The sequence below is a fragment of the Hyperoodon ampullatus genome (genome assembly GCF_949752795.1).
Source record: "Hyperoodon ampullatus genome assembly, chromosome: 1".
NCBI classification, from domain to species: Eukaryota; Metazoa; Chordata; class Mammalia; order Artiodactyla; family Ziphiidae; genus Hyperoodon; species Hyperoodon ampullatus.
In genome coordinates this window covers 19,100,082-19,115,917 of record NC_136914.1, presented here as the reverse complement: position 1 = coordinate 19,115,917, position 15,836 = coordinate 19,100,082, and the positions used below count along the sequence as shown (strand labels likewise).

At 38.3% G+C, this 15,836-nt stretch overlaps 1 pseudogene across 1 annotated transcript; it reads right to left on the bottom strand.

The window, feature by feature from the left end:
• Positions 1-14,927: 14,927 nt before the first annotated feature.
• On the bottom strand, positions 14,928-15,330 carry LOC307057127 (brain and acute leukemia cytoplasmic protein-like; annotated as a pseudogene). The gene has a single exon. The product of its transcript is annotated as a brain and acute leukemia cytoplasmic protein-like (transcript).
• Between the last annotated feature and the right edge of the window lie 506 nt (positions 15,331-15,836).

Here is a 15,836-nt window from a genome sequence, read left to right as displayed (position 1 = left end):
ATTACCAGATCAAATTAATAAATAAACAAATAAAATAATTATTTTGGGTAATAATATCTTTGTTTTACAAAAGTTTAAAAAATTGATTGGATATTTGGTGGTTAAAACTAAGTTAACAGCGTTTTACCCTTTATCTTCAAAAATAGTAATGTGAAAACCCCATAATTATCATGAACCCTTGTTATAAATTAACTTGTCAAGATAGATCTTGCTATTATCTTTTATTGTTATTTGTTTTTTGACACATTTATTATTGTTATAAATTACATATTTATTGTTTAATTTAAAATTAATTTCATGGATTTTTTACATTTCTGAAAACATAAATTTGAATTCTGGCAATATCTGGGGTCTAATCATGAATATTTTTGGTATGAATTTTCCACTTTATCATCTGCTCAATACACACTGGCAAACTCTGTGCCATGTTTATATAACCTATTTAGAAATTATACACATTTTGTGAATTTTTAAAGCTAAATTTTATTCACTATTTATTACACACCGGGCTATATTCTAAATGCATGTACTGAGGAAAATCTTTTATATAGACCTTTGATATAAGATTGTATTTTTATTCCCATTTTACAAATGAAGAAATCCAGCATAGATCAGAGAAATCTCACAGAACATGGTTTGAGCCCAAGAAGACTAGATTTAGAATCCATTTTCTTAATCCATTTGCTATACTCTAGCTGCCCCTAAATATATTAAGAATATATAGTGTCATGGGCTGAGTTGTGCTCCCCCCAAATTCTAAAGTCCTAAGTTCGGCACCTCAGAATCATAATTATATTTGGAGATAGAGGAGGCCTTTAAGGAGATCAGTTAAAATGATGTCATATGGGTAGGCCCTAATCCAATGTGACTGGAGTTCTTATAAAGAAATTAGGACACAGACAAGACAGACCATGTGAGGACACAGCAAGAAGGCAGCCAACCACAAGTCAAGGGGAGAGGCCTCAGAAAAAACTAAACTTGTTCACATCTTGATCTTGGACTACTAGTCTCCAGAACCGTGAAAAAATAAATTTCTGTGGTTTAAGCCACCCAATCTGTAGTATTTTGTTATGGCAGCACTAGCAAACTATTGTATACAGTCACCTATAATCCTAACTGATAAAAAGTTTACATTAACAACAATATCCCCCATATCTTCATTGCTTCAGTCCATGACAACCAGAATCATTTTACCTCTCAAGCTGTGTGCCCTTGTAAAAAGCATATGAATTCTCTAAGTCTCATTTTATCTATTCAATAGGAAAGATGATTAAACCCCAAACTAGAAATGTTGTGAAAAATGAGATAAGGTATGTAAAACTTTTAGCATATAGTATATCAGATAGTAAATGCACAATATATGTTGTCATTTTTCTTATGATTAATTATAAAATAAACAATTTCACAGTATCAGAATAAGTTGTTTCCTAACCAGATTTAATCACTAAATGCAAATGCAGGAATAAACTCATATGGGTTTAATCTCTATATTTAGGGCTTATTTTTGTTTTTTTCCTAGTATTTCCCATGTTTTTTCTACTTTTAAAACTTTTTTCCATGTGAAGTTGAAAAAAAATCAGCATTAAGAAGAATGTTATCTTCCTGTATACTAATAACAAAAAATCAGAAAGATAAATTAAGGGAACACTCCCATTTACTAATGCAACAAAAAGAATAAAGTACCTAGGAATAAACCTAAGGAGGCAAAAGACCTGTACTCAGAAAATTATAAGACACTGATGAAAGAAATCAAAGATGATACAAACAGATGGAGAGATATACCATGTCCTTGGATTCGAAGAATCAACACTGTGAAAATGACTATACTACCCAAAGCAATCTACAGATTCAATGCAATCCCTATCAAACTACCAATGGCATTTTTCACATAACTAGAACAAAAAATTTTACAATTTGTATGGAAATACGAAAGACCCTGAATAGCCAAGGCAATCTTGAGGAAGAAAAACAGAGCTGGAGGAAGCAGGCTCTCAGACTTCAGACTATACCACAAAGCTATAGTAATAAAGACAATATGGTACTGGCACAAAAACAGAAATATAGATCAATGGAAGAGGATAGAAAGCCCAGAGATAAACCCATGCACATATGATCGTCTTATCTTTGACAAAGGAGGCAAGACTATACAATGGAGAGAAGACAGCCTCTTCAATAAGTGGTGCTGGGAAAACTGTACAGCTACATGTAAAAGAATGAAATTAGAACACTCCCTCACACCAAACACAAAAATAAACTCAAAATGGGTTAAAGACCTAAATGTAAAGCCAGACACTATCAAACTCTTAGAGGAAAACATAGGCAGAACACTCTATGACATAAATCACAGCAAGATCCTTTTTGACCCACCTCCTAGAGAAAGGGAAATAAAAACAAAAATAAACAAATGGGACCTAATGAAACTTAAAAGCTTTTGCACAGCAAAGGAAACCATAAACAAGACCAAAAGACAACCCTCAGAATGGGAGAAAATATTTGCAAACGAAGCAACTGACAAAGGATTCATCTCCAAAATATACAAGCAGCTCATGGAGCTCAATATCAAAAATCAAACAACCCAATTCAAAAGTGGGCAGAAGACCTAAATAGACATTTCTCCAAAGAAGATATATAGATTGCCAACAAACATATGAAAGGATGCTCAACATCACTAACCATTAGAGAAATGTAAATCAAAACCATAATGAGGTATCTCCTCACACCCGTCAGAATGGCCATCATCAAAAAATCTACAAACAATAAATGCTGGAGAGGATGTGGAGAAAAGGGAACCCTCCTGCACTGTTGGTGGGAATGTAAATTGATACAGCTACTATGGAGAACAGTATGGATGTTCCTTAAGAAACTAAAAATAGAACTACCATATGACCCAGCAATCCCACTACTGGGCATATACCCTAGGGAAAACCATAATTCAAAAAGATACACGTACCACAGTGTTCATTGCAGCACTATTTATGACAGCCAGGACATGGAAGCAACCTAAATGTCCATCGACAGATGAATGGATAAAAAAGATATGGCACATATATACAATGGACTACTACTCAGCCATAAAAAGTAACGAAATTGAGTTATTTGTAATGAGTTGGATGAACCTAGAGTCTGTCATAATGAGTGAAGTAAGTCAGAAAAACAAATACTATATGCTAAACCATATACGTGGAATCTAAAAAAAAATGGTTCTGATGAACCTAGGGACAGGACAGAAATGAAGACACAGATGTAGAGAACGGACTTGAGGACACAGGGGGAGAGGGAAGGGTAAGCTGGGACAAAGTGAGAGAGTAGCATTGACATATATACACTACCAAACGTAAAATAGATAGCTAGTGGGAAGCAGCTGCAGAGCACAGGGAGATAAGCTCGGTGCTTTGTGATCACCTAGAGGGGTGGGATAGGGAGGGTGGCAGAGAGGCTCAAGAGGGAGGGGATATGGGGATATATGTATACATATAGCTGATTCACTTTGTTGTACAAGAGAAACTAACACAACATTGTAAAGCAATTATACTCCAATAAAGATATTTATAAAAAGAAGAATGTCGTCAAGAATATTGGACTACATTCCACATAATAGATAAACTGAGAAATGGATGATATTAATGGACTAGTAGAGAGCATATGTCTTTAGTCTCAACAAATTAAAAATTAAAAAATTAGAAATCACTTCCTTCCAAAAAACAGTATCGTCCATATATGATGGAAATAAAAATGGCTCCAGATATTGTGTGGTTGATGCTAAATAAGAAAAGTTAAACTATTTGACGTGGATCCAAGGAACACTCCCATTTTAGTGGTCTGGTAATTGTTAACATTCAACAATTAGAGTAGAAGACGCAATCCAGGATACTACTTGGCTTTGCAATGCATACTATTTACATAGTCAAAATGATTAAAAAGCTCCTCAGTAGTTGTTATTTCTTAGAATCAACTTGTAGACAAAATATGGAAGGCTAAAATATAGATGCTGAAGAGAATATTAATATAAACAATGTTTAAAATATAAAATTAATGGTGCATATTATTGAAGTTGAAGGCAGAGGGAAGAGTACACATACCAATACCCTCACCTTCACAGAAAGAAGTCAGGAAATGCTGTTTAACTTTGAAGGAAGAAGATATAGATCTTTCCTTTCTTTTTTTTTTTTTAAGAAAATCACATATACACAGAATTAAGTTCATGGCATAATATAAGCATCATTATGTCCAAAGCCCCTCTTTATTTTAATTGTATTTTATTTTTCTTTGTCCTCATCCTTTTCCAGGCATATTCCTCTCTTCTTTCCTCTAGAGATTCCTATCTCTAGAATACTGAATGCATAGTTTCTCAATCCATTTCATTGCCAATCAATATGCTTATTTAGTTGTAAATGTATCCTTGAAAATATACAGTGTTTTGTGAAATACATGCTCATACTACATTTAATGTCTCATTTTTTGTAGCAAGGGATGCCTTGGTTGCTTGTACTTCTTTGTTACAAAAACTAAAAGCATTTTAAACATTCTTATATAAGTTATCTATGCATGCTTGAAGTTTCTTTATAACCCATGTGTGAAAGAAACTTCCACCCACCATTCCTTCCATCCTTTCCCCTCTCCTTCATATAGAATCACACTTCCTTTGTGGTCTGATGGCTCTGCCAGCATCTCTTTACTCACTCTCCATTTTCTCTCATAAGGATTTCTATTGATACATTTCTTCCATGGCTAATGCCATCTTGATATTTTATCTTCAGAGGATATGGACTACACAGTCTCTGATACACTGCTTTCCTTTGTCTTATTTGATTAGTTGGTTCTAATTTCAAGCATTTCTGTGACTCATTTTAAAATCTTTTTCATTTCTCTCATTCAATTCTTACTCTTTTTGCTCATGTTTTAACTTTTTCTACTATATATCCTTCAATATATCAACTGTAATTACTTCAAAGCCCCTGTCTGATGGTTCCAATTTATGAACCCTCAGTCTCTGGTATGGTTCTACTCATTGATTTATTGCTTAATAATAAATTAGTTGACGATTTTTTCCTATTTTCTAATGCTACACCAGCAGCAGGCAATCTCTGCTTGGAACCAATGAAGGATCCTCAATACTAGTGGGTTTCCTGCCCTTTCTCTAGTATCAGTGCAAGATGGATGGGGAAAGGCCTCCTCTTCCCAAGCAGCTGCCAAGATTTTCTTGGGTCAGAAGTACTGGGGAGGTAGGGGTGGTTCTAGCTTTTCCATCAGTGCTAGAGGGCTTCTGATTTTATCCTTTTTCCAGTGGTAGTGGTTGTTGTTCTGGGTGGTGTGAAAGACTTTTGTCCTTTTCCCCCAAGGATAAATCAGCTTTTGCTTTGCAGAAGAGAAATTCCAATACATAGGCATTATTCAGTCCTGTCCCCCAGCATCAGCCAATTACCACCTGCATGCCTGCATGCACAGATTTACTTTGCACCTGCGTTCATGTCTAACACTTCTTCCTCCCACGATATGACCTATGTGTAACATTCAGTATACCCTATATCTCCTCCTCTGCTGTTACCTTGTGGAATTCAGTTCATCTGCTTGCCTTACAACTTCAGCCTTACAAAATCTCTAATGGGTAAAAAAAAGTTATAATTTTATAATTTATATGGCTTTGTTCCTGATGTGGGAGCAATTCACTGTCTCCCAATTGAACTAAGATGATGAAATCTCATAACAAAATGAATCCTGATGATTATTTACGCTTTTAAACAAATATTTGCATGAGGAACTTAAAAGCCTCTTGGGAGTGCATTTCTACCAAGAAAAGAGAGTAAAGAAGACACATCTGACCTAGTAATAAAACTTTAATCATCATAGGCAGGAGACAATAAGAGTTTAGCATAGTGTTTGTAACTCAAATTATCTTTAGGCTCACTCCCTTATGGGGGATGTGTGGTTCCTTCAAAACCCTCAGGCAAGGGCTTCCCTGGTGGTGCAGTGGTTGAGAGTCTGCCTGCCGATGCAGGGGACACGGGTTCGTGCCCCGGTCTGGGAGGATCCCACATGCCGCGGAGCGGCTGGGCCCGTGAGCCATGGCTGCTGGGCCTGCGCGTCCAGAGCCTGTGCTCCGCAACGGGAGAGGCCACAGCAGTGAGAAGCCCACGTAATGCAAAAAAAAAAAAAAAACCCTCAGGCACTGGTCCAAAATTACACTGAAGGACACAAGCACAAGCTATTAATTACATATTTAATTAATTAAATTAATTGACAGAATTAAGAACCCAAACATCAACAACTCCAATATTTTTCCCCTTCTCCTGATGTTAAAAGTAGTAGCTATAAAGCTCTTGTAGGGGAGAAAAACTTTTCCTTCTTCTCTTCTATGTTTTTTGGCTGACCTAATAATTAAAATGACATTAGGTAGATTATCAGGAGAAAAACAAATTTTATTTTGTACATACGGGAGTTCATAAAAATATGATATACAAAGACATGACCAAAGCGGGCAGCTTTTATACCTTTCAGACAAAGAAACAATAAATTTGTGAAGAATTAATAAGACAAAGGGGTTTGGGCTTGGGATAGAAAATTAGTGAAGAACTAACAAGGTCTATTTATACAGGCTTCTCAGCCCTGAATTCCCTAACTCTGGTGGTAAGGATACCTTCTACCCTCCTGGTACAAGAAGGGTGCCTTTCATGGGAGATTTATTTATTGCTTTCAGGGTGACAAAGGAGGGTCAGAGTGTCCTTGAACTGGCCGTTTCTTAAGTAACTTTAATTCCAAATAATTAATATGCCAAAGTGGCCTATTTGGGGGTGGCGTATTCTGCTCCCCTTCACTCTATATAGCTATATATAGCTTTATATCATATATAACTCTATATGATATTTTTACCTTCCATCCAATTGATCAAAAATGTGTACTGAATAATGAATACACTAAATAATCTGTATGTCCCCTAGTCATCTCCCTCAGATGAATACAGACCACATTGCTCTGAGACAACTCCCTCTTGATTTAGTTCTTAGATGACATCTCTTATATGTACAGCACATTACAGCACAACATACCTCTTAAGCGCCATAATACACGCACACTACACACTCATGAATTCTTGTTCTTCATGTGCCTATGCCTGTTCTTGTTTCTCTTTCCCCATGATCAACTTAGAATCCAAGCATAAATTATCATTCATTTATCACAACTAATTTTTGTTTACTTTCTCATTTCACCCATTCTTATGATTCTTAACAAAGGACAAGGAGAAATGGTATGTGTATTTATAGTGGGCGTACATGACAGTAGTTACCAATAAAAGCCAAATATTTCACAAAAGTTTTTCTAAGATATTGCACTAAGGCTTTTGGTACCCCTGAGGATAAAAACAACATTCAAGCAGAGAGAGAGGAAAACTGCCAGCTTCTATAAGTTTCACACATTGACTTTATCAAAGAAAGGTCTTTAAAAAGCACAAACAAAAGTGGATACTGACAGTAGCAATGGTGATACCCAGAGGGAGGCAATATCGGTGATGCCTGACAGTAAATAGCCTAGTGGGAGAGACAGAATCCACTAGAATGGCCTCAAAGATGAGCATTTCAGGGAGGAGCAGCTGATACTAGAGGTGGCCAGAGTACTGAGGATAGATAGTTGACTGATAATTTCTGTTCACATCCAAAACATGCCCAGGGAATGCATAGAATTAATTAGGATGGGGAGACTTTTGAGGGTATTGAAGTCATAATAGAAATTGGAGAAATTATCGAGAAATACCAATTTACAAATGGTTAAAACAAGAGGTATAATTAGAACATTAACTAAGTTATATTAACTATAAGCTCTTTGTTCTTGCTACAACTTAATCCTGTTAGTGGTGGTAAGAGAAAATATTTTCACTGTCTATATTTTTCAATAGCATTGCTCTTCTTTATAACTGTTCTTTCTTTCCAACATAGTACTCACTGCTTGTGATAAAAATAATATTACTATTTTTATAGAAGTAAACATGTTAGAGCTGCAAGGGATCTTGGATATCATCTCATGTCATCACCTCATATTATAAAGAGATAATTTTAGCTAATATGTCATCCAAATCAACTATCTGGTAGTTGAGCAAGAATGAGTAATTCAGAAAGTCATACTGTCCAGGTGCTGTGTTTCTTATGACACTACACTGCAATATTTAGAATATTACACCATTTTAGAATACCTATTTTTGACATGAGGAATCTGTTTCAGAATCTAAATTTTACATAAAAAATCATAAAAATTAAATTGTAGAAAAATCAAGAAACCAAAAAAAGGGGGGGTATAAGAAAATTTAAATCCACATCTCCATAGACAGAATGTACAAAGGAAATGTTTGAGAACCAGTACCATGATTCCTGAACTCCATTACACAGGCCTACAAACTTCACCACAAGCTATCCTTGGTCTCCAGCTTGCAGATGACAGATCTTGGTACTTCTCAGCCTCCACAGTTGTGTGTACCAGTACCTTATAATAAATCTCTTCATATCTAAATGTATATATATTATATATATATATATGTGTGTGTGTATATATATATATATATATACACATATATATATATAACCACTGATTGGTTGTGTTTCTCTGGGGAAGTCTGACTAATGCACACTGCAAAAAAAAAAAAAAAAAGCACAACAAAACAAAACTCTGCAACAAACATTTGAGAATCTTGACACAGAGCTATTAAAACCCTGAATCGACCCTTAGTTTCATTATCTTTTCCATTATCTTTTTAGTCTCTTTTCATTTATTTCTGTTTTAATCTTTGTTATTTCCTTCCTTCTACTAACTTTGGGCTCATTTGTTCTTCTTTTTCTAGTCCATTGAGGTGCAGAGCTGGGTTATTTGATTTGGGAATTTTCTTGTTTCTTGAGGTAGGAGTTTATCACTATTAACTTCCATCTTAGAACTGCTTTTGCCCAATGAATTTTGATACTTTACATTTTCATGTTCATTTGTCTCAAGGTATTTTTTTGATTTGTGTTTTGATTTCTTCTTTGACCCATTGGTTGTTCAGTAGCATTTTGTTTAATCACCATATATTTATAAATTTTCCAGTATTCTTTGTGCAATTAATTTCTAGTTTCATACCACTGTGGTTGGAAAAGATGCTTTTTTTTTTTTTTTTTTTTTTTGCGGTACGCGGGCCTCTCACCGTTGTGGCCTCTCCCATTGCGGAGCACAGGCTCCGGACGCGCAGGCTCAGCGGCCATGGCTCACGGGCCCAGCCGCTCCGCGGCTTGTGGGATCCTCCCAGACCGGGGCACGAACCCGCATCCCCTGCATCGGCAGGCGGACTCTCAACCACTGCGCCACCAGGGAAGCCCAAGATGCTTTATTTTTAATGATTTCAACCCAGCTGAATTTATTATGAATTGTTTTGTGGCCTACCATGTTATCTATCTTAGAAAATGTTCCATGTGCAGTTGAGAAAAATGTGTATTCTGTTGCTTTTGGATTTAATGTTCTGTAAATATCTAAGTCCATCTGTTCTAATGTGTTATTTAAGGTCTATGTTTGCTTATAGAGTTTCTGTCTAAATGATCCATCCACTGATGTGAGTGTATTAAAGTTCCCTATTATTGTATTGCTATCTCTCCCTTTAGGTCTGTTGATATTTGCTTTATATATTTAGGTGCCCCTAATTAGGTACATAAATATTTACAGATATCATACCTTCTTGTTAGACTGACCCGTTTATCATTATGTAGTGCCCTTCTTTGTCTCTTATTACAGTCTTTGTTTTAAAGTCTATTTTGTCTGATGTTAAGTATAGCTATTCCAGCTCTCTTTTGATTTGCATTTGCATGGAATATCTCTTTCCATCCTTTCACTTTCAGTCTTGCATGTCTTTACATCCAAAGTGAGTCTCTTAAAGGCAGCATACAGATAAGTCTTGGGTTTTTTTCTTTCATTTTCAGCCACTCTGTCTTTTGATTGGCAAATTTAGTCTATTTACATTTAAAGTAATTATTGATAGGTATATGTTTATTGCCATTTTGTTAATTGTTTTCTGGCTGTTTTTGTAGTTCCTCTTGCTCCTTTCTTTTTCTCTTTCTCTCTTCCTTTGTGGTTTGATGGCTTTCTTCAGTGGTATGCTTACATTTCTTTCTTTTTATCATTTGTGTATTTACCATAGGTTTTTGCTTCATGGTTCCCATGAGGCTTACATGTAACAACTTATAACAGTCTATTTTAAGTTGATAACTTAATTTGAATCCCATTCTAAAGTTCAACATTTTTACTCCTGCCCTCACACTTTATGTTTTTAATGTCACATTTTAAGTATTTGTATCTTGTGTATCCCTTAATTATTGTAATCATAGTTATTTTTTACTACTTTTGTTTATTAACCTTCATACTAGCTTTACAAGTAATTAATCCACTACTTTTTCTTGATATTTACATTTCTAGTGAGATTTACTCTTTCATATGTGTTCTTGTCACTAATTAGTGTCTTTCCTTTCAACTTAAAGAAGTCCCATTAACATCTCTTTTAAGGAAATTTTAATGGAGATGAACTTTTCTTTAGCTCTTGCTTGTCTGAAAAACTCTTTATTCCACCTTCAATTCTCAATGATAATTTTGCCAAGTATAGTATTCATAGTTGGATTTTGTTTTTTCTTTCAGCACTTTGGATATACTGTGCCACTCCCTTCTGGCCCACAAAATTTGTGCTGAAAAATCTGCTTATAGTCTTAAGGGGTTGTCCTTGTATGCAACAAGCTGATTTCCCTTGCTGCTTTTAATATTCTCTCCTTGTCTTTAACTTTTGATGTTTTAATTATAGCATGTCTTGGTGTGAGTCACTTTGGGTTCATCTTCTTTGGAACTCTCTGGGATTCTTGGAGGTAGATGTCTGTGTCCTTCCCCAGGTTAGGGAAGTTTTCAGCCATTATTTATTCAAATAAGATTTCTGTCCCTTTCTCTCTTTCTTCTCCTTTTGGGAGCTCTATAATGTGAATGTTAGTCTGGTTGATGTTCTCCCATAAGTCCCACAGACCATCTTTACTTTTTTTCATTCTTTTTTTCTTTTTGCTGCTCTGATTGGGTGAGTTCTGCTGCTTTGTCTCTGATTTGACTGATCCTTTCCTCTGCTTCTTCTAATCTGCTGCTGAACCCCTCTAGTGTATTTTTCAGCTCTGTTACTGTGTCCTGCAGCATATTGCCCATCTCTTTATTGCAGCTCTCACTGTGTTCATCCATTCTTCTCCCCAGTTCAGTAAGCATCTTTATGACCATTATTTTGAACACTTTAGCAGGTAAATTACTTATCTCCATTTCATTAATGTTTTCTTCTGATGTTTCATCGTATTTTTCATTTGGAACATATTCCTCTGTTCATTTTGCTTGACTCTATGTGTTTGTTTCTATACAATAGCTGAAGCAACCACCTCCCCCAGTGGAGGGAGTGACCTCATGTTGGAAATGAACCTTGTTGTTTAATCCTACCTCAGTTCTCTGTCACGTCTCAAACCTCTGTGCTTGTCCAAGCAGCCTATTATATTTTTAATAGCTCCCAGTAGTTGATGATATACCAAGAACTGTCAGTGTCCCAAAAGAGAGAATATCAACACCTAGGCTCAGGCTGACTAGAAACAAGGCCCTTAGGCAGCAGCTTTTAAAAGTATGCGAATATATACAGTGCTGTAAGACCACAAGTGTAAGCCCTACTGGCCACCAAACAGGTGATCTGGAGGTGATCCCTTGGCAGCAGTCACAAAAATTGGGGCTCCAAATGAGTGTATAAGTTCTTTTCTTGGAGATACCGGTGAGCTGGAGCAAGGCAGAAGGAGATGGTGTCCAGTTTATGTTCCTATTAGAGCAGCTGTATAGGCCACTAAATGTATGCTAAATCTGAAGTCTGCTCCTCAGGCCAAAGCAAAGAGGCCTTCTTCACAAAAAGACTTGGGGGAGTGCCTCTGTCCACTGTCTGTGCACTGCCCTGGGGTGGAAGCCTGCAGTAACTGTTTCTCTGATTGCCACAGTCCTGTGGGATCCAAGAATACAAGTCCCTCTGGTCACCAGAGCCAGGTGATCATGAGGCATCCCCTGAGTGGCAGCTACATAAAACAGGGTGCTAGACCTACAAACCAGGTGTCAGATGCATGTAAAGCTGCCTTCAGGGAACACTGGTGCTCTGGAGCATGACAGAGGATGAGTGCAAAGATAGTGCCCCCCTCCTAAGTCTCTGGAAAGAATTACACTTAGCCCTTAGATACATGTTTAATTAGAAGCCTGCCCCTCAGGCTGCAATCATAGTGATTAGCTAATACGCCTCCTTCACAGAAAGACTGAACTCCTGGATCTGTTCCCTCTTGATGTGCCCCAGTGGTGGTAGCTGTTTAAGGACTCCTTCTCTGTTGGTCACTGTCCTGTGGGACAGACCCATGAGCAAACATAAGCCCCACTGGCCACCAAAGCCAGATGATGTAGAGGTGGGGATGTAGAAGTTGAGAAAGAGGTTCCAGTTCAAGATGGTGATATACAAAGATCCTGAACCCACCTCCTCCCACGGACACATTGAGTCTACAGCTACAATATGGAACAATTTCCTTTGAAAAAAACCTAAATACTGGCTAACTGACAACTACACATCAGGCAAATGAGAAGAAAACCACATTGAAGCAGGCAAGAGAGACTGGGACACAATCTCGCCATAAAACCCACCCCCAGTGCAATGGCCCACAGTCACGAGGGAACTTAGAACCCAGAGCTTCTCCCTGAGGAAAGAAGGGTTTGAACCCTACTTCAGTCATCCCAACTCTAAAGACATGCACTGTGAGACAAGATGCTTACAGCCATGTCTGGCACCCAAATTTTTGTGACTGCTGCTAGGAATCCTATTGTATTTTTAATTAACTTAAATTTCCCCAAATTTCTCTACTAGAGTAAAAAATTGATATTACTGTTAATATACTAATCTGATTCCCCATTACCCTGATAAGGAGGATTTCAATCCTCTTTTAAGGTGTACTGCACATGCCATCTGCTACATGAAATCCAACTTGGACCTGCTTCTGCTCTTTGCTTCTCTCACCTCACCTCATGTTTGTCTCCTCCAGTCAACTTCTCAAAGGCCCTTATTGCAGCATGCCATCCAGGCCACTATGTGACACTATTTCACCCTAGTTCCAGATGTTTTCCACTTCTGAGGTGGTCACTCTGCTGCTCTGAACCAGCAAAATCACCACCTGCCGCTGCCACACTATGATTCCATCCAAGATATAGCTGGTAAATATTCTCAAACACTAAGATATAAGGGTTGCTCAGCCATCTAATGGTGAAAGAAAAGAAAAAGAAAAGAGAAGAGAATAAAGGAAAAAAAAGGAAAGGAAAGAAAGAAAAGTAAGGCCCCTTTCCCTCTCTGTTATGCTATGTTAATATAGCGTAGTTGTTTGTAGGATTTTTGTTTACTGTGAATAAAGCTGATATCAATATTCACATAAAAATCTATGTGGAAATATCTTTTTACTTCTCTTGGAAAAATTCTTAGGAATGCGATAGTGCTTCATAAGGCAGATACATATTTAATATTTTAAGAAACTGTCCTAAAGTTTTATGAAGAGGTTATTCCACTTCTACATTTTGAAAAGTGGTATATGAGATTTTCAGTTGCTTCACACCCATTCCGGCACTTGGTACTGTCATTACTTATTTTAGTCACTTTAATGAATGGATAGTGATAACTTTTGTTGTTGTTGTTGTTGTTGTTTCTGATAAACATGGAGTTTATTGGTATAATTCAGTACAACTTTAGTCCTTCCTTTCCCAATCCCAGGCATGTTAACAGTCATTTAAAAATCATGCTACATTACTTTGGAGGAAAATAATCCACCTTAGCATGTCTAAAGAAATGCTAGAAAATTTTATTCCTACTGATTTTTTTTTTTTTTTTTTTTTACTGCCTCAGCTACTGATTTCTAACACAGTGCATGTGGATCTAATGTCCATGTGAATGCACACCAACTAGTTACTGACTTTTTAAAGCAATTCCTTTGCAGATACCAAATGACACAGTCCTGGGCTGTGCAGAGAGGCCAAAGGGAATCCAACATGTTCCAGATTTTCTCCCTCTTGTGAGCCTAGTCTTTGAATAACAACTGCAAATGGCCTTATTCGAGAGAGAAAACACTCAAGAACACAAGCAAAGGGAAGTGGAAAGCTGGAAAAATGCAATGTCTGCTGAGCCCTGAGGGCTCCGAGGTGACCACTACCGTGATATTATGGTTCAGAGGCTGGCGTGGACCCCGACCTGGGGGGATGCTGAATTAGATGAGAGAGAAATGGGTGTGACTGTATCACAGAGGCCTCCCTGGAACACACCATGGGTGTTGGTGGGGTTAGGTTGTGTAAAACTGGATCTGAATCTGTCTCATCCTGAGCTAAGGAAACAAGAATAACAGAGTTTTCCTGTTTCTTGATTCCTCATACATGTGGGTTTAGAGCTGGGTGAAAGCCAACTTTTAAGTGAACACGGTAAGCTTTGTGATGGTGGTATATCAAAAAGGAAGAATGAAGGAATAAGCCTGCCTGAAGCAGTGCGCAGGAGCATGGCCAGGAGAGCTCAGAACCGACTGTGACTCTTTCAGCCAGGAACCTACCCCTGCTACTTTTCCGTTTCCTAAACTGGCCCGTGGCTTTTGCTCGCCACTTTTCCAACAGACCACACTTCAGGAGTTGCAAGAAGCAAACTGAACATACATTTGCAGTTTGTTACCCTGTGGGAGTATTATGCCAATACATTTACGTGATAAATAAGAGGCTGAGAACGTCCCAACAGGCTAAGACAGTCTCCCAAGGCACTCAGCAGCGTTCCCACACAGCAAGGGCCACCCACGTCTTCAAGGTTCCCCAATGGGGTCCAGGATGTGAAGGGCACCAAAGAAGTCCCTCTGCCCGTCAACTGGTTGAACACTCTGCTAGGTGCCGCACTTCTTTGGGATTCTTCGACTTCTGTCCACCTATTGGATGCCGTCTGCGACATTAACGGTGACTTCTTTTGCAGACGTCCGCTTTTAGCCTCTGTGGTCTGGAGGCCATTCTGTTTCTGGGTCAGGGGGCCTAAGCTGAGGCCCTGGGGATTTGGGCACTAGGTCCCACAGCTCATCTTCTCTGGGTTGGATATTCCACTTGGGGCTGTCGATCAGGGCACGCCGTTGCCATCTTCCAGCACACCTGCGTGCAGGCCACCCGCCTCAGGGCCGCTGTCTCGGGCGGCGCGTCCGAGTCGGTGTAGGTGAGCCATGTGGACTCCGTCCCGCGAGCCCAGTTCTCCTAGTAGCGGGGCTCAATGGCATCCACCCGGCTCCCGCCGCAGCCCATTCTCCCGTGCTGCTGGCGCGCCCGGCAGCCGCTCGGTTCGCGGTTCCAGCGGCGGCTCAGCCTGGCCGGCGAGGAGGAGGCGGCGGCATCGCGTGCCCCGACCCGCCTGTCCGCGCTGCAGTCACTTGCACAGCTCCCGTGGCGCCCGCCGCCCCCTCCGCCGCTGATAACTCTTTATGATTTACATAAATGACCTTTACAACCTTACGCTAAGTATCTTCTCATGAGCCTATTGGCCAAATATTTTCCTTTGTGAAATCTGTTCAAATCTTTGTGTCCATTATCATTGGCTTAATTGTTCTTATTATTGAATTATAAATTATTCCTCATACCATATATTTATTCAAATTATATTGTTTTTGGCACTATGGTGAATCGCTTTCCAATTACTTGCTGCTGTGTATATCTATCCTCACATTTATATGGCTTGCCTTTTTGTTTTCTTAAGGTGTTTTTCGAAGAGCTATATGTCAATTTTCATAAAGTCAAATTTTTCATTTTTTTCC